Source organism: Centropristis striata, chromosome 24 (genome assembly GCF_030273125.1).
Source record: "Centropristis striata isolate RG_2023a ecotype Rhode Island chromosome 24, C.striata_1.0, whole genome shotgun sequence".
Taxonomy (NCBI): domain Eukaryota; kingdom Metazoa; phylum Chordata; class Actinopteri; order Perciformes; family Serranidae; genus Centropristis; species Centropristis striata.
Genome location: NC_081540.1, coordinates 291708 through 312964, shown reverse-complemented (window position 1 = coordinate 312964; position 21257 = coordinate 291708). Strand labels below are relative to the sequence as shown.

At 32.5% G+C, this 21257-nt stretch overlaps 1 pseudogene; it reads left to right on the top strand.

Moving 5' to 3' along the window:
* Positions 1-20325, top strand: part of LOC131963132 (solute carrier family 15 member 1-like) — a 23128-nt pseudogene extending 2803 nt beyond the window's left edge.
* Positions 20326-21257: the final 932 nt, after the last annotated feature.

Sequence of the window (21257 nt, the reverse complement as noted above, 5' to 3'; positions counted from 1 at the left end):
GTCTAAACCATGATACCTATCATTGATCCGACTTCACTTTGAGCATCCCGAGTTCTTCCTGAACGTCTACATGTGTTTTTTTTTAAAGATAAATGAAAAAATAGCTTTGTTAGAGCGATCTAAAAAAACTGTTACATCTCCCTTTTTCTGAAATCTCCCACTGTTTTTAATATGGGAGCCAATGAGGCTGTTGGTGGTGACCAAAAAGACCAAAAAAAAGACACAAAAAGACCAAAAAAAGACACAAAAAGACAAAAAAGGACACAAAATCACTAAAAAAGACACTAAATGACCAAAAAAAGACCAAAAAAAGACACTAAATGACCAAAAAAAGACAAAAAAAGACACAAAATCACTAAAAAAGACCCAAAAAAAGACACAAAATTGCCGTCCATGACATCACTGACGCCAACAGATGACCTTCCACTAATATACTGACTGTGTGTGTGTGTGTGTGTGTGTGTGTGTGTGTGTGTAGGGCTCTGTCCATGGTGGGTTTGCTGCTGATCGCTCTGGGGACCGGAGGCATCAAACCGTGTGTGGCGGCGTTCGGAGGAGACCAGTTTGAAGACCACCAGGTGAGACACACAAACACACACACACACACACACACAGTAACACACACACATACACACACACACACACACACACACCTGAACACACACACACACACACACACACAGTAACACACCTGTGCAGGTATCTCGGCGCCTCGTCAGCGTTTCTTTTATCTGCTGGTTGTTTATTAACTAATTAGTGATTTTATGATTCTGTTCAAGGCCTCAAAGGACAAAGATTAGTTCAGAATACCTCAGAATATATAGATAAAGTATATTATTATAATATTATAATGTTTAATGTTTAATGTTTAATGTTTAATGTTTAATGTTTGCTCCTCCAGGAGAAACAGAGGAGCACCTTCTTCTCCATCTTCTACCTGTCAATCAACGCCGGCAGCCTGCTCTCCACCGTCATCACACCCATCCTCAGAGGTAAATAATAACATATTAATATACACATTAATAAACATATTAATACATAAATAATAAACATATCTCTCCACCGTCATCACACCCATCCTCAGAGGTAAACAAATATATTAATATATAAATAATAAACATATTAATATATAAATAATAAACATATTAATATATAAATAAGAAACATATCTCTCCACCGTCATCACGCCCATCCTCAGAGGTAAATAATAACATATTAATATACACATTAATAAACATATTAATACATAAATAATAAACATATCTCTCCACCGTCATCACACCCATCCTCAGAGGTAAACAAATATATTAATATATAAATAATAAACATATTAATATATAAATAATAAACATATTAATATATAAATAAGAAACATATCTCTCCACCGTCATCACGCCCATCCTCAGAGATAAATAATAACACATTAATAAACCACATTAATAGATAATAAACATGTTTCTGTGTGTTCTTCCTCAGAGGTACACTAACAGACTTATAACACATTAATAAACCACATTAATAAATATTAATTATGTGTATTTGTAGCCCAGGAATGTGGGATCCACACGCAGCAGAAACACATTAATAAATATATAATAAACATATTAATTATGTGTATTTATAGCCCAGGAATGTGGGATCCACACGCAGCAGAAACACATTAATAAATATATATTAATCGATATTAATAATGTATATTTCTAGCTCAGGAATGTGGGATCCACACGCAGCAGAAACACATTAATAAATATATATTAATCGATATTAATAATGTGTGTTTCTAGCTCAGGAATGTGGGATCCACACGCAGCAGAAACACATTAATAAATATATATTAATAATGTTTATTTATATGTATTTATAGCTCAGGAATGTGGGATCCACACGCAGCAGAAACACATTAATAAATATATATTAATAAATATTAATAATGTATATTTCTAGCTCAGGAATGTGGGATCCACACGCAGCAGAAACACATTAATAAATATATATTAATAAATAATAATGTGTATTTATAGCTCAGGAATGTGGGATCCACACGCAGCAGAAACACATTAATAAATATATATTAATAATGTATATTTATGTATATTTAAAGCTCAGGAATGTGGGATCCACACGCAGCAGAAACACATTAATAAATACATTAATAAATATATAATAATAATGTATATTTATGTATTTGTAGCTCAGGAATGTGGGATCAACACGCAGCAGAAACACATTAATAAATATATATTAATAAATATTAATAATGTGTATTTATAGCTCAGGAATGTGGGATCCACACGCAGCAGAAACACATTAATAAATATATAATAAACATATTGTTTATGTATATTTATAGCTCAGGAATGTGGGATCCACACGCAGCAGAAACACATTAATAAATATATATTAATAATGTTTATTTATGTGTGTTTGTAGCTCAGGAATGTGGGATCCACACGCAGCAGAAACACATTAATAAATATATATTAATAATGTTTATTTATGTATATTTATAGCTCAGGAATGTGGGATCCACACGCAGCAGAAACACATTAATAAATAGATATTAATAATGTTTATTTATGTGTGTTTGTAGCTCAGGAATGTGGGATCCACACGCAGCAGAAACACATTAATAAATATATATTAATAATGTTTATTTATGTATATTTGTAGCTCAGGAATGTGGGATCCACACGCAGCAGAAACACATTAATAAATATATATTAATAATGTTTATTTATGTGTGTTTGTAGCTCAGGAATGTGGGATCCACACGCAGCAGAAACACATTAATAAATATATATTAATAATGTTTATTTATGTATATTTGTAGCTCAGGAATGTGGGATCCACACGCAGCAGAAACACATTAATAAATATATATTAATAAATATTAATAATGTGTGTTTATAGCTCAGGAATGTGGGATCCACACGCAGCAGAAACACATTAATAAATATATATTAATAAATATTAATAATGTGTGTTTATAGCTCAGGAATGTGGGATCCACACGCAGCAGAAGTGTTACCCGTTGGCGTTCGGCGTCCCTGCAGCTCTGATGGTCGTCGCTCTCAGTAAGAAATCATTTTATTCATATTAAATGTTTATAATAATATATATATCATGATTTATTTACTGTAAAATGACTAAAACTGACTCATTACTCCTAATAATAATATCTATAAAACAGCCTTTAATAATCTTTGTATAATATCTGATGATATCTATAAAAGCTTCTGTGGTTCTGGAGAAAATCACCCTGATGATGTCACTGTGATGTCATCAGGATGATGTCATCAATCAATCAGACTTTATTTTTATAAAACTTTTCATATAAATAAACACAAAGTTCTTTGCACAGAGTAAATTATTAATGGATACTAAAAATACATTTAAAAAAAGATAATAATAATAATATTATAAAATACTAACATTAATATTAATAATTATTATTATTTTCATTTATATCATAAAACCTAATCAAAGTATATAATCAAATGAATAAAAATAGATTATAACGATTATAAAATACTAATTAAAATAATTATTATTGTCATTATCAACATAAAAACGAATTAAAGGATATAATAACAATAAATTAAAAATAGATAATTATGAAATAGTAACGATTATCATTTTAATTATTATTATAATTGTCATCACTTTCATGAATCCTAATTTATTTCCCTCATAATAAAATATAGGAATGAATAAATAAATTAATATATAGCTAATGAAGCATTATTAAAGTCAGACTTAAACAATAAAAGACCATTAAAATAAAAATTAAATTAAATTAAATTAAAATAAAATACAAAAAATAAATTAAATTAAATTAAAATAAAATACAAAAAATAAAATAAAATACAAGAAAATGAAATAAAATAAAATAAATGTAATAAATTAATTAAAATGAAATAAAGTGAAATAAAATGTAATATAATATAATAAAACATGAAATACAGATGAATGTTTATCAGGTGGGAAGGCTCTAATGAAGCTGATGCATTCTGGGAAATGTAGGATTTAGTGTTTTAAATCTTGACAAACACTTGAAGCTGAAATATTTTCAGTTTTAGTCCTAAAACTTAATGAAAGTATGAAGTTTATTAGCTGCAGTTCCTCTTTAGTAACTTATGTTTTATATAGATAATAAATAAATAATAAATAATCTGTTTATTGTTGTTATTGGGACAGCTGAAGCAGATTATTACTTATCAATGAACCTAATAATAAATGATTAATAATTAATAAATATTCCATCAGCTCCTTTCAGTCATAAAACTGGATCTGAAATCAAAGTCTGATTAATAATTCATCAATAATTAATAAATGTTCTCACATCACACGTGTCCCTGTGTGTGTGTGTGTGTGTGTGTGTGTGTGTGTGTGTGTGTGTGTGTGTGTGTAGTTGTGTTCATCGTGGGCAGTGGTATGTACACTAAAACGGCTCCTCAGGGAAACATCATGGTCAAAGTCTGCAAATGTATCGGAGTGAGTTATTGTTATTTATTTATCATTTATTGTATTTTATTTATTAATTTATTTTAAAAGTATATATTTTAAGTATTTATTTTTATTTTTATTTATTTACTTTCGTTTATTTGTTTTTGTTTTTTTTTATCTTACTCTACTTCTTATTTTTATTTTACTGAATTATGATTAGTATTATTATTATCATTTTTTCTTTCCTTTTATTTTATTTATTTATAATTTATTATATTTTATTTAATAATTAAATAAAATTTGTTATTACAAAATTTAATTTATTAATTATTTCATTCATTGTATTTATTTCTTTTTTATCATATTCTATTCATGATTATTTTTTATTGAATTATTATAATTTTTGTTATTATTATTAGTAGTAGTAGTATTAGTATTATTATTGTTATTACTTTTTCCTTTGCTTTGCTTTTATTGTATTTATTCATAATTCATTGTATTTCATTTATTTATTGTATAAATTTTATTTTTTACTTTTAAATTTATAAAAATATATTTTAAGTGTTCATTTTTATTTTATTTATTTTATTTATTATATTAATTCTATTTATTACATTTTTTTTTTTAAACAAATCTGTCTCACCCTTTCTTGCTGTACTTTTATTTTTAATCTGATTTTTACTTATTCTGTTGTGTGTGGCATCAGTTTTTTTATTTGATAACCTTTATATTAAATATGATGAATATAAATAAATATATAAATTATAATATAAACCCCTCGCTGACAGAGAAACGTCTCTGTGTTTGTGTTAAATATAATTAATATAAATAAATATATAAATTATAATATTAACCCCTCGCTGACAGTGAATCGTCGCTGTGTTTGTGTTAAATATAATGACTATAAATAAATATATAAATGATTATATTAACCCTGAATGGTCTGTGTGTTTGTGTTAAATATAATTAATATAAATAAATATATAAGTGATCATATTAACCCTGAATGGTCTGTGTGTTTGTGTTAAATATAATGAATATAAATAAATATATAAGTGATCATATTAACCCTGAATGGTCTGTGTGTTTGTGTTAAATATAATTAATATAAATAAATATATAAATGATTATATTAACCCTGAATGGTCTGTGTGTTTGTTAGTTTGCCATCAAGAACCGTTTCAGACATCGATCAGGTCGTTTCCCTAAGAGAGAACACTGGATGGACTGGGCCGACGAGAAGTACGACGTGAGTATTACACATGTTAAACATATTATATATATTATTATATATGAAATATGTATTATTAATATTGTTTGTTGTGTGTAGAAACTGCTGATAGCTCAGGTGAAGATGGTGGTGAAGGTTCTCTTCCTCTACATCCCTCTGCCCATGTTCTGGGCTCTGTTCGACCAGCAGGTAAATATTATAATATAATAATAAATATTAATATTAATAATCATCCCTCTGCCCATGTTCTGGGCTCTGTTCGACCAGCAGGTAATTATTATTATAATAATAATAAATATTAATATTAATAATCATCCCTCTGCCCATGTTCTGGGCTCTGTTCGACCAGCAGGTAATTATTATAATATAATAATAAATATTAATATTAATAATCATCCCTCTGCCCATGTTCTGGGCTCTGTTCGACCAGCAGGTAATTATTATAATATAATAATAAATATTAATATTAATAATCATCCCTCTGCCCATGTTCTGGGCTCTGTTCGACCAGCAGGTAATTATTATAATATAATAATAAATATTAATATTAATAATCATCCCTCTGCCCATGTTCTGGGCTCTGTTCGACCAGCAGGTAATTATTATAATAATAATAAATATTAATATTAATATACATCCCTCTGCCCATGTTCTGGGCTCTGTTCGACCAGCAGGTAATTATTATAATAATAATAATAAATATTAATATTAATAATCATCCCTCTGCCCATGTTCTGGGCTCTGTTCGACCAGCAGGTAATTATTATAATAATAATAAATATTAATATTAATAATCATCCCTCTGCCCATGTTCTGGGCTCTGTTCGACCAGCAGGTAAATATTATAATAATAATAAATATTAATATTAATAATCATCCCTCTGCCCATGTTCTGGGCTCTGTTCGACCAGCAGGTAATTATTATAATAATAATAATAAATATTAATATTAATAATCATCCCTCTGCCCATGTTCTGGGCTCTGTTCGACCAGCAGGTAAATAATATAATAATAATAAATATTAATATTAATAATCATCCCTCTGCCCATGTTCTGGGCTCTGTTCGACCAGCAGGTAATTATTATAATAATAATAATAAATATTAATATTAATAATCATCCCTCTGCCCATGTTCTGGGCTCTGTTCGACCAGCAGGTAAATATTATAATAATAATAAATATTAATATTAATAATCATCCCTCTGCCCATGTTCTGGGCTCTGTTCGACCAGCAGGTAATTATTATAATAATAATAATAAATATTAATATTAATAATCATCCCTCTGCCCATGTTCTGGGCTCTGTTCGACCAGCAGGTAAATAATATAATAATAATAAATATTAATATTAATAATCATCCCTCTGCCCATGTTCTGGGCTCTGTTCGACCAGCAGGTAATTATTATAATAATAATAATAAATATTAATATTAATAATCATCCCTCTGCCCATGTTCTGGGCTCTGTTCGACCAGCAGGTAATTATTATAATAATAATAATAAATATTAATAATAATATTAATAATAATAATAATAATAATAATAATAATGATGATGATGATGTTTCCTCCTCAGGATTATTATTATTATTATTATTATTATTATTATTATTAATAATAATAATAATAATAATAATAATAATAATAATAATAATAATAATGATGTTTTCTCCTCAGGATTATTATTATTAATAATATTAATAATAATAATAATAATGATGATGATGATGTTTCCTCCTCAGGATTATTATTATTAATAATAATAATAATAATAATAATAATAATAATAATGTTTGCTCCTCAGGATTTATAATAATAATAATAATAATGATAATAATAATAATAATAATAATGTTTCCTCCTCAGGATTAATAATATTAATTATAATAATAATGATGATTTTTGCTCCTCAGGGCTCCAGATGGACTCTCCAGGCGACCACCATGAACGGAGACTTTGTGAGTCTTTAATCTTCAGATTCTCACAGTAATAAAACCTGATAAATCTGTAATTAATAATCTGATGAATCTGTATTTCATAACCTGATAAATGTGTATTTAATAACCTGATAAATCTGTATTTAATAACCTGATAAATCTGTATTTATTAACCTGTTTTGTCTCCTTCAGGGCCTCCTGACCATCCAGCCGGACCAGATGCAGGTCAGACTCCTTCAGGACCAGTTATTCATTATAATAACAGACTGGTTTTATTATTATTATTATTATATTATTATTATTATTCCTCCCTTCAGACGGTGAACCCGATCCTGATCCTGATCCTGGTTCCCATCGTGGACAGTCTCATCTATCCGCTCATCGCTAAATGCAAACTCAACTTCACGTCAGTTTATTATATATATATATATATATATATATATATCTATATATATATATATATATATATATTTACCTTCACTGCTTCTTATTTCTCATCTTACATCAACAGGAATTTATGGGAACAAAACCATAAAAGGGCTACATAGATTTATTTATTTTTAATAAATAGAATAAACAAAAAATAAATAAAGAAATGAAATAAAAATAAATACTTTTTACATTTTTTAAGATAAAAAATAATAAAATTAATAAATTAAATACAATAAATAATACATTAATTAATTAAATAAAAGGAAAGGAAAAAAATAATCATAGTAATGTTAATTTACTGTTAATAAACTGGGTGTTTACATATCTGCAGGTTGGAGAAAATATATTTCAACATTATCTTTTCTGTATTATTCTGCAGGATTTCTGCTTATGACAAAACAAAATGTTTATATTTATGTTTGGATATGGTTCTGGAAATTCATTTAATGAAATTTAATGGGAATTCACTGGAAATTTACTCAAAATTCAATGTCATATCAGTATAAATTCACTGGAAATTTACTCAAAATTCAATGTCATATCAGTATAAATTCACTGGAAATTTTCTGAAAATTTTGTGTCTCCAGGCCGTTGAAGAGGATGACAGTTTATAACCTCTTTATTCTTCTTATTCTTCATGATAAACATAATAAAATCTGTATATATTGTTTATTAGGCCGTTGAAGAGGATGACAGTAGGAATGTTCCTGGCTGCTCTGGCGTTTATTGCTGCCGCTCTGGTTCAGCTCCAGATCGACGTGAGTCACACACACACATATATATATATTAAATATTATAATAAATATATATATATATATATATATATATAAAGTTATCTCTCTGTCCTGCAGCAAACTCTGCCCCAGTTCCCTTCGTCCTCCGTTGGTCAGGCAAAGTTCATCAACATGGTGAACCGCAAGATGGACGTCACCGCAGGAACCAACAAGTTCTCTCTGGAACCATTCACTGTTAGTAATCAATAACTAATAACTGATCATTATTATTATATCAGGAACCAACAAGTTCTCTCTGGAACCATTCACTGTTAGTAATCAATAACTAATAACTGATCATTATTATTATATCAGGAACCAACAAGTTCTCTCTGGAACCATTCACTGTTAGTAATCAATAACTAATAACTGATCATTATTATTATATCAGGAACCAACAAGTTCTCTCTGGAACCATTCACTGTTAGTAATCAATAACTAATAACTGATCATTATTATTATATCAGGAACCAACAAGTTCTCTCTGGAACCATTCACTGTTAGTAATCAATAACTAATAACTGATCATTATTATTATATCAGGAACCAACAAGTTCTCTCTGGAACCATTCACTGTCAGTAATCAATAACTAATAACTGATCATTATTATATTAGGAACCAACAAGTTCTCTCTGGAACCATTCACTGTTAGTAATCAATAACTATCACTAATAACTGATCATTATTATTATATCAGGAACCAACAACTTCTCTCTGGAACCATTCACTGTTAGTAATCAATAACTAATAACTGATTATTATTATTATATCAGGAACCAACAAGTTCTCTCTGGATCCATTCACTGTCAGTAATCAATAACTAATAACTGATCATTATTATTATATCAGGAACCAACAACTTCTCTCTGGATCCATTCACTGTCAGTAATCAATAACTAATAACTGATTATTATTATTATATCAGGAACCAACAAGTTCTCTCTGGATCCATTCACTGTCAGTAATCAATAACTAATAACTGATCATTATTATTATATCAGGAACCAACAACTTCTCTCTGGATCCATTCACTGTCAGTAATCAATAACTAATAACTGATTATTATTATTATATCAGGAACCAACAAGTTCTCTCTGGATCCATTCACTGTCAGTAATCAATAACTATCACTAATAACTGATCATTATTATTATATCAGGAACCAACAACTTCTCTCTGGAACCATTCACTGTTAGTAATCAATAACTAATAACTGATTATTATTATTATATCAGGAACCAACAAGTTCTCTCTGGATCCATTCACTGTCAGTAATCAATAACTAATAACTGATCATTATTATTATATCAGGAACCAACAACTTCTCTCTGGATCCATTCACTGTCAGTAATCAATAACTAATAACTGATTATTATTATTATATCAGGAACCAACAAGTTCTCTCTGGATCCATTCACTGTCAGTAATCAATAACTAATAACTGATTATTATTATTCAATCAATCAAATTTTATTCAAGACTCAGGGTCCATAGGAGACAGATATTAAAAAAAAACAATACAAATAAATAAATAACACAGCAGACAAACATATGACAGAACCCAAAAAATACAAAAAAAAAATGATCTTCAGACCGACCAAAATAAACTGTTAGCCAGTGTCTCCAGTATACTGAGGAGAGGCGGGTGGAGCTAACCTGAGGATTAGTTAGAGCAACCATCACACTATTTTCGGACAGTACAAGGCGACTCATAAATTTATACATCAGATTACGTAAAAGTGCTTCACAAGTGGGCACACCCAGGCTAACAAATAGCTGGCTTGCTCTGTGCCATCTTGGCTTATTTAACAGTAATCGCAAAGCATCATTATAAGCCACCTTCAGTGTGTGCATGCTCTTCACCTTGTAGTTGCACCACAAATGTGCAGTATACATGGGTGTGCAAAATGCTTTGAACAGTGTAACTTTGACTTTGTAAGAGCAGTGATGGAATTTACGAATCAAAGTATTAGCCTGTGCATATAACTTGCGTCGTTGTCTAAAAATATCGTGATCATCAGTGAGATCCTCTGTAACAACATGACCAAGATATTTAATCTCACTGCTCACGTTCAATGTGTTGTCACACAGTGTAAACTTGGGAAAAACTGACTTCCTGTCATCCTTGCTACGCACAATCATGATGGCACTCTTCTTGGCATTATACTGAATATCAAAATCAACACCATACTGGGAGCAAATCATTAATAGCTCTTGCAGGCCAGCACTGTAAGGAGACAGGATGACTAAGTCATCTGCATACATGAGGTGATTGACAAGAGTGTCACCGAGTACACAACCAGTCTTACATTGGTTCAATTGTCTGCTCAGATCATCCATATAAACATTAAATAAAAATGGGGATAAAATTCCACCTTGTTTCACTCCATTACTGGCGTGAAAATTAGCAGAAATACTGTTTCCCCACTTTACCTTCATTGTCTGTTCAGTGTACCAAAATAATAAAATCCTGAGAATGTACCTAGGCACACCCCTTTGGCTTAATTTATTAAATAATTTATAGTGATTTATACGGTCGAAGGCTTTAGAGGCATCAATAAAACACAAAAACACAGTGGACCCTCTACTTCTATAGCTTGACACCATTTCCTTTAAAGCAAATATACACATATCTGTGCCATGCTTTTGCTTAAAGCCAAACTGGTTATCAGCAGACTGTATATACATTTCCAGTCTGTTTAAGAGGATCCTCTCTAGTAGCTTAGACATCGTACTCGCCAGTGCTATGGGTCTATAGTTATCCTTGCTGCTAATTTTTCCTGCTTTATCTTTAATAACAGGTACTAAAAGGATAGACAGCATGGACGCAGGCAATATTCCGTGGGAAAAACACCCAGTAAGGCATACTGACAGAAGAGGAGCAATCCTAGGGCTGGCATATTTTAAATGTTCAGCTGTAATGTGATCCAGACCACATGTTTTGTTGTTCTCCAGACCCATGACTGTACTGTGAATCTCCGCAGGAGTGATGAAATTATCCTCCGAGAATTCAACTCCATCTACTTGAAAAGTGTCACTTTTTATACAGTTAAATAGATCATGGTAATGTTGCCACCAAAGTTCAGCAATGTCGTCCGAGCCACACACTCCATCAATTGAAGACGGTAATGGGGCTTTACTGTTGTTCATTACTTTGATCTCCTGCCAGAAGTCAGTACTACTGTATTTATACAGCTTCCTAGCGAGTGCATCAGCCCTCATTGTGTCTTCGTTCTTTTTAATAAAACGGACAGCATATTTAAATTTCGCATTGGAAGCCATTTTCTGTGCAAAAAGTGGCCCATGTTTCGGCCTTCCAGCTTGTGACCACATTTTAAAGGCGTCTCTAGCAGCCATGTGAAGCTCTGACACATGTTCGTTCCAGCCCGGTTTAAGATTATGCACCTTATTTTTGTTGGAGTAAAAACACTTACTAGATTCATTTAGCGCTTCAATAATAAAATCATACATGCCGCATAGAGCTGACCTGTGCTGCTCATTTCTACAGTTAGGATCCCTGCACAGCAGGGTGTCCATTGGTAATTTGATAATCTGAAGTAATTCATCAGTACGTGATGAATATTGCTGTACATTTTCTTCAGTGAGCTTTGACCAGTCCAGTTTGGCAGTGAATGAATTGGAAACATTGTCAGATTGTGCTGGAATATTCTCTAGATTTAAAACCAGTTGAAATGGAATATGGTCAGAAGTGGCCATTTCATAACGTATTCTTATGTTGCTCACAGACCCATGTGCGTCTGCAGTGCATATACAGTGGTCCAGCCATGATGTGGTATGCCATGCTTCACTGATATAAGTATAGCTGTTCTCAGGTAGCAGGCATTTGGTGGATAACACAAAATTATTGTCGTCACAAAAAGTAGTAAGACATTTGGCAAACAGTGATCTTTCATCAGAAATATCTGCATTAAAATCACCCACTACAAATACACTTGTTGTGGCATTGTCCCTAATGAAGGCATTAATAAAAGATAATCTATTGCAGTAGACTTCTTCATTCTGATAAGATTCATAGGGAGTATAAATATTCAGTATGATAAAGGACCTGTTGTCACACTTGATCTTTATACCAATTGCCCAGTCAACATCTAGACGTACCACTGAAATACAATTATCATATTTATTGTTCCATAAGATAGCGACACCTCCTGGTATTCTACCACGATGTAATTTATCGCAGTAGTCAGTCGTGGATTCACCAGCACCCAAGAAGTTGGTATGAATTGACTTCAGATGCATCAACTCCTGCTTGGGTAACCAAGTCTCTTGTAGGCACAAAATGTCACATTCTTCCAATAGTTTGTCAACAACAAATCTCCTGCCTTATATCAGGAACCAACAAGTTCTCTCTGGATCCATTCACTGTCAGTAATCAATAACTAATAACTGATTATTATTATATTAGGAACCAACAAGTTCTCTCTGGATCCATTGTAGATTTTTAAACGTCTACTTCTCCGGCATAATTTCACCTAGAGACTCCATTTAAACTTTAAACAGTAGACACAAGTCTTGTGTATCGGTGTATTAATCCACGTTTCGATAGGTCATATAGTTTTTTATCAATCCCTGTTCAATGACCATGATCATTTTTGGAGAAATTCTGAGATTATAATGGGTGTGTATTGCACGGAATGTTCGTGTCACAGTGTGTGACATCATCACCAGAGTGTAGAGGGAGAGAAAAAACTGTCAAAAAATAAATTTGAAAACTGCGCTCCAGGCCGCAAATTCCACTCTACAGAAATAATTTATACATAGAAACGTAGGAAAATTAGTCTTCTCCCTCACAATCCTCTGGTAAAGCTGTCAGAGTTATAGTTTGGGCGTAGGACGCACAGATGATCCACCAACACCACCAACAGCCTCATTGGCTCCCATATTAAAAACACAGGGAGATTTATGAAAAAGGGAGATGGAACAGTTTTTTCAGATCGCTCTAACAAAGCTATTTTTTCATTTTTCTTAAAAAAAAACATATGTAGACGTTCAGGAAGAACTCAGGACGCTCAAAGTGAAGTCAGATCAATGATAGGTATTATGGTTTTGCCAAAAATGCTTTCTGTTCGAGGCCAGAAATTCCAGTCTGTCCACCTCTGGCTGCTGTTACTATGCCGGAACATTCTACAGAGGCAGTTAATTCTGTTGATTGCTCTGCTCTGATTGGTCCTTTGATCCTTTTCCTTTTGGTATTGATTATCCAGGCCAGTGAGGACTACCTGAGCTTTGAGGACCCCTTTGAGCTGACTCTGGGCTCCAACAGCTCTTTGGTGAATCTGGTGGACGGGAAAAGGACCAGCCTGGTCATCATCCAGGACGAAGCCGATCCAAGAGTCCTGATGGTAAAACACCTCAACACGATATTAATAATATATTAACTTGTTCTAGGATCAATACTGAGTGTTAATAATATATTAACATGTTCTAGGATCAATACTGAGTGTTAATAATATATTAACATGTTCTAGGATCAATACTGAGTGTCTGAGCTCTTCTAGAGTCTTTTTATCTCAGTTTTTCTGCTCATTCTGCATGTTTTCCTGCTTCTTTAGTCCATAAATCCTGTTGTTTCCTTCGTCTCTTTTCCCCTGATGGAGCTCTTATTATCTGCTCTTATTGACCGTAATCATTCTATTTATGTGTTATATTAACTTTAAGTGTCTAAATGTCTTTTTGTTTGTGCAGTTTAATGACGTGAAGGCGAAGCCGGAGCAGGGAGCTAACGCTATCAGGTCAGATTCTTTCTGCATCACTTTTCATTTGTTTCTTGCTATAAAATCACAGAAAAATCTGTTTATTATTGAGGTTTTTGCTGCTGTATTAGAAGAAAACAAGCATTTTAACAGCTGTTGGCTTGTGTTCCTGCAGACAAAACATGAGTTATTGATACAGTTATTTCTGCACACTTTGATTCTTTTCTTGCAGGAAAAAAATCATATTAATTGTCATATTTATACATGTTTATATTGTGTTTATTAGAGACATTTAGCGTAGCTCTGATTGAACCAGACGACGAAGTCAGATTTTTTATGATTCAGTTATTTCTGCATCACTTTGATGAGTTTCTTCTTATTAAATAACAACAGAATCAGTTTATTCTGCTGTATGTTAGAGACACACGTCATTTAACAGCTGTTTTCTTCTCATTCAGACTTTTTACACCTTTCCTTTTTTCTTTTCTGGTGAATTAAACCAAATCAGGACCTACTTGAGACTGTTTTAACACGTTAATACCTCAAACAAAGATCTCCCTCCGTCTCTGAATGATCACTTTATCTACTGGATGTTTAAAGTGTCTAAAGAATCCTTCATCATCATCATCATCCTCCTGTTGGTCTGCAGGATCCTGAACGGGTTCGGCTCGGTCCTGAACGGGACTGTGGGGACGCTGGAGTTTGAGGACATCACCACCAACAACATGTCCAACTACGTCCTGGTTCCTCAGGGACAGTGAGTAGTTATAATCATCTCTTAGATCTCATAGAGTCCTATACAGAGCCTGTTCTGACTGCTGTTCTCTCAGGGCAGAGTTTGTGATCCGGAGTACAACTGTAGCTGGAGAAGAGTGTCGCTACAAACAGGACCTGGGCTTCGGCAGCTCCTTCACCCTCATCATCAGACCGGACTTCACCTTCGGACCAGACGTAAACACACTTATACTATAAATATAGAGAAATATAAAGAAATATAAAGAAATATAAAGAAATATATAGTTTCATCAGACCAGACTTCACCTTCGGACCAGACGTAAACACACTTATACTTTAAATATAGAGAAATATAAAGAAATATAAAGAAATATAAAGAAATATTTATAGCTTCATCAGACCAGACTTCACCTTCGGACCAGACGTAAACACACTTCTACTATAAATATAGAGAAATATAGATAAATATATAGTTTCATCAGACCGGACTTCACCTTCGGACCAGACGTAAACACTTCTACTATAAATATAGAGAAATATAGAGAAATATAAAGAAATATAAAGAAATATAAAGAAATATTTATAGCTTCATCAGACCAGACTTCACCTTCGGACCAGACGTAAACACACTTCTACTTTAAATATAGAGAAATATATATGAAGAGATAAATATGAAGAGATAAATATGAAGAGATAAATATAAAGAGATAAATATGAAGAGATGAATATAAAGAGATAAATATATAGTTTCATCAGACCAGACTTCATCTTCGGACCAAACGTAAACACACTTATACTTCTACTTTATATATAGATAAATATAAAGAGATAAATATAAAGAGATAAATATGACGAGATAAATATGAAGAGATAAATATGAAGAGATAAATATAAAGAGATAAATATAAAGAGATATTTATAGTTTTGTGTCTGATGTTGATCTCCTCAGTGTGCTGGGAGCATCGTGGCGGTCCAGGACATCTCTCCTAACTGGGTCCACATGGCTCTAGTTCTAGTTTAGATATAAAGAGATATAATGTTATATATAACATATATATTTATAGTTTTCTGATGTCCTCAGTGTGCTGGGAGTATAATATAATATATAATATATATATTTATGTCCTCAGTGTGCGGGCAGCATCGTGGCGGTCCAGGACATCTCTCCTAACTCGGTCCACATGGCTCTAGTTCTAGTTTATAATATAAAGAGATATAATATGATATATAATATTATATATAATATATATATTTATAGTTTTCTGATGTCCTCAGTGTGCGGGCAGCATCGTGGCGGTCCAGGACATCTCTCCTAACTCGGTCCACATGGCTCTGCAGATCCCTCAGTACTTCCTCATCACAGCAGGAGAGGTGGTGTTCTCCGTCACCGGCCTCGAGTTCTCCTACTCTCAGGTAGAACCCATATACAGTCTATGGTAGAACCTCACACTATAATATATACCTAACCCTAACCCAGAACCCATATACAGTCTATGGTAGAACCTCACACTATAATATATACCTAACCCTAACCCAGAACCCATATACAGTCTATGGTAGAACCTCAAACTATAGCTCTGATCCAACCAGATTACTGGAGTTGTCCTACTCTCAGCTAGGGGGCGCTACAGCACATATAATACACTATAAACTATATACAGTCTATGGTAGAACCTCAAACTATAGCTCTGATTCCACCAGAACACACTCAACATTTACTGGCATTTTACTGGAAATTCACTGGAAATTCACTCAAAATGTATTGTAATTTTCCTGGAAGTTTTACTCAGAATTGACTGTAGTTTTACTGTAATTTTGCAGTAATTTTACTGGAAATGTACTCAAAATTCAGCAGCAGAGCTCTGAGTATTTTAACAGCAGAATCATTTAATTCTGTGTTCTTGCTGCTGTATTATTATTACTCAGCTGATTCAGGTCCACATCGTCCTGAACTCATTCAGAAAACCGTCATTTAAAAGTTGTCTGCTTGTGTTCCTGCAGACAGACGTGACAAAACATGAATTCAGACTTTTTACACTTCTGCATCATGTTGCAGTTATTTCTGCATCACTTTGTATTAGTTTCTTTCTCTAAAATCACAGCTGAATCGGTTTATTCTGTGTTTCTCTGCTGTATTAGAGACAGTCAGCAGAGCTCTGGTTGAACCAAACTCCTCTCAGGAAACAAACATTTTTAAAGTTCTCTGCTTGTCATTCTGCAGACAGACCTGACAGAGAATACTGTAGTTATTCCACAATATTTCACAGCTAAATCTGTTTATTTTGGGGTAAAAACAGTAATGGAGACTGTGAGCATCTGTAACAGCAGCAGTCGTGGTTATTTCACCCAGTAATAAAGACGGAAAGATACATTATCTGGAGAGAATAAACACAGGTATGATCCTGCAGAAACATGAAGTTATTATTATTATTATTTCAGCCACAGATGATGAGTGGAGATCTTTTATTTGGTTGATTGTTTGCTCTGGTTGGTTCGTCACCAGTTACAGGAAGAAACACTAACGTGATCCTGCAGAAACATAAAGTTCTGCTTCTGCAACAGAAGATGTAAAGCTGGTTTTTAAGGTTTTTACTGCAGCTGACGCAGTTTGTTAGAGTCACTGATGATATAAAATGATCAATAAAACATGAGAGCTCCTTCAGCTGAGAGTCATAAAGCTGCAGAACAAATATTAGACTGATTGTCTTATCAGGATCCTCCAATAATCACTGTTGATTCTGTTATATTGACCTTTAGATCTCTGATTCAACCAGACTCATTCACAAAACCATCATTTTAACAGCTGTTGGCTTGTGTTCCTGTAAACAGACGTGACAAAGCTTCAATTCAGACTTTTGACACTTTTGCATCATGTTGTGGTTGTTTCTGCATACTTTTGATTAGTTTCTTGCTATAAAATCACAGAAAAATGAGTTTATTCTGTGTTTTAACTGCTGTATAAGAGGCAGCAGATTCAGGTCCACATCGTCCTGAACTCGTTCAGAAAACCGTCATTTAAAAGTTGTTTGCTTGTGTTCTTGCAGACAAACGTGACAAAACATAAATTCAGACTTTTTACACTTCTGCAGCATGTTGGAAATATTTCTGCATCACTTTTGATACTTTTATCGCAATTTAATCACAGTTTTGTTAGTTTAGTTTAGGCAATAAAACAAGACTAACAAACTATTTAATATGCATGAAAAAAAGGTTTAGTATGAGCCAAAACATACCACATGCAAAAAAAAAGAAAAAGAAAATAAAGCTGAGAGCAGCAGTCCTGCAGCTTTTAAGAGCAACATTCAAGCTTTTTTCAAGAGGCCAAAAAAGTGTGAAAAAGAAATTATTTTTTTGCATTTTATACTGCAGTAAAAGTACAAAAAGGCCCCACTCAGATACATGCAATGCAATAGTATATTATATATTATATTTTTAATGCATTTACTGCAATTAAATCACAGCAAAATCAGTTTACATATATGTTTTTTCACTGCTGTATTAGAAAGTCAGCATAGCTCTGATTAGAAAACAATCAGTTTATTCTGGCTTCTTAATGAAAGAAGCTTTAATAAAAGTGTCATTGCCTGATAAAGATGTTATAATGTTTCTCTGCAGGCTCCCAGCAACATGAAGTCTGTGCTGCAGGCCGGATGGCTGCTGACCGTCGCTGTGGGCAACATCATCGTTCTGATCGTCGCCGAGGCCGCCACGCTGCCAGACCAGGTACCTTTATACAGGCTTAATCAGGCTTTATAGAGTCTAATGATGCTTCATAGAGTCTAATGATGCTTTATAGAGTCTAAATGATGCTTCATAGAGTCTAAATGATGCTTCATAGAGTCTTAATGATGCTTTATCGAGTCTAATGATGCTTTATAGAGTCTAATGATGCTTCATAGAGTCTAATGATGCTTTATAGAGTCTAAATGATGCTTCATAGAGTCTAAATGATGCTTCATAGAGTCTAAATGATGCTTCATAGAGTCTAAATGATGCTTTATAGAGTTTAAATGAAGTTTTATACAGATTAAATGTTGTTTTATACAGATTAAATGATGCTTTATAGAGTCTAAATGTTGTTTTATACAGATTAAATGTTGTTTTATAGAGTTTAAATGATGTTTTATACAGATTAAATGATGTTTTATAGAGTCTAAATGATGCTTTATAGAGTCTAAATGTTGTTTTATACAGATTAAATGTTGTTTTATAGAGTTTAAATGATGTTTTATAGAGTTTAAATGATGTTTTATACAGACTAAATGATGTTTTATAGAGTTTAAATGATGTTTTATACAGTTTAAATGATGTTTTATAGAGTTTAAATGATGTTTTATACAGTTTAAATGATGTTTTATACAGATTAAATGATGTTTTATAGAGTTTAAATGTTGTTTTATAGATATTTAATGTTGTTTTATACAGATTAAATGCTGTTTTATAACCTCTTGATGGTGTTTTCCTCCTCAGTGGGCGGAGTACATCCTCTTCGCCTCCCTCCTCATCCTCGTGTGCTTCATCTTCGCCTTCATGGCCTACTTCTACAGCTACACCGACCCGGCCAGCATCGAGGCCCAGTTCTCCCAGCAGGAGGACAAGGAGGAGAAGGAGAAGAGGAGGAGCCTGGAGATGAACCGCAAGGACTCTGTGGAGCAGAAGGAGGAGAGGAAGAGGAGCAACTCCTCCTCCTCCTCCTCCTCCTCGGACCAGACCAAGATCTGAAGATGATGAAGGAGGAGGAAGAGTCAGCTGAGCTCCTGGTCTCTCTGTTAATAATCACTCAATTAATTAATTAAATCTTCTAATTTCTGCTTTCGCTGTTGTAAATTATTTTTCCTTCCTTGATTTATTTTGCTGTGTAGCAACATCTTTAATAATCCTCTTTAATATTCACATAGAAACCTTCAACATCTCTATTTATTCACAGGTTGTCTGAGGATTGTAATATAATAATAATAACTGTTTTATATTTAAATATGTGATGTTTTCATGTGGAACCAGAAGAACTGAAGCTCAACAAACCAGCCAGCGACAAGTTAATAATGTGTCAATAAACATCTTCACACACACTCAAACTCTTATTATATCATATTTATTTAATGTTTCTGCAGCTTGTTTTCATCTGATGAACATCTGGACTGTCTCTGTTTCTCTAGACAATAAAACAACAATAACAAACTATTAATATGACAGAAAAAAGGTTTAGTCTGAGCCAAAGATGCATAAAAAGTGTGGAAAAATAAAAGATTTTTTGCATTTTTACTGCAGTAAAAGTACAAAAGGACCCACTCAGATACATTATTATTATCATTATTATTATTATTATTATTATTATTCATGCAAGCAGCAGGTAAGGCTCATTTTAACCAGTAATAATAATAACTTTTATGTACTTTTATCTGCTTATATTCATCTAATTTATATCAGGACCGCAGCAGTGATTCTCTGCAGCAAATGTTCACAACTGAGGAAGATTTAGAGACAATAAAACAACAATAACCAACTATTAATATGCCAGAAAAAGGTTTAGTCTGAGCCAAAGATGCATAAAAAGTGTGAAAAATGAAATATTTTTTTTGCATTTTTACTGCAGTAAAAGTACAAAAAGGTCCCACGTAGATTATTATTTATGCATTCATGCAAGCAGCAGGTTCGGCTCATTTTAACTGCTAATAATAATTACTTTTATATACTTTTATCTGCTTATATTCATCTAATATATTTCAGGACTGCAGCTTTGTTTCTCTGTAGCAAATGTTCACAACTGAGGAAGATTTAGAGACAATCAAACTAAACTAACAAACTATTAATATGCCAGAAAAATGCATTAGTGTGTCCCAAAAGTTACAATATGCAGAAAAATAAAAAGATAAAATAAATCTGAGTGGAGCGTCCCTGCTGCTTTTTAAGAGTAACGTTTAGATGCATAAAAAGTGTGAAAAATAAAAGATTTTTTTGCATTTTTACTGCAGTAAAAGTAGAAAATGA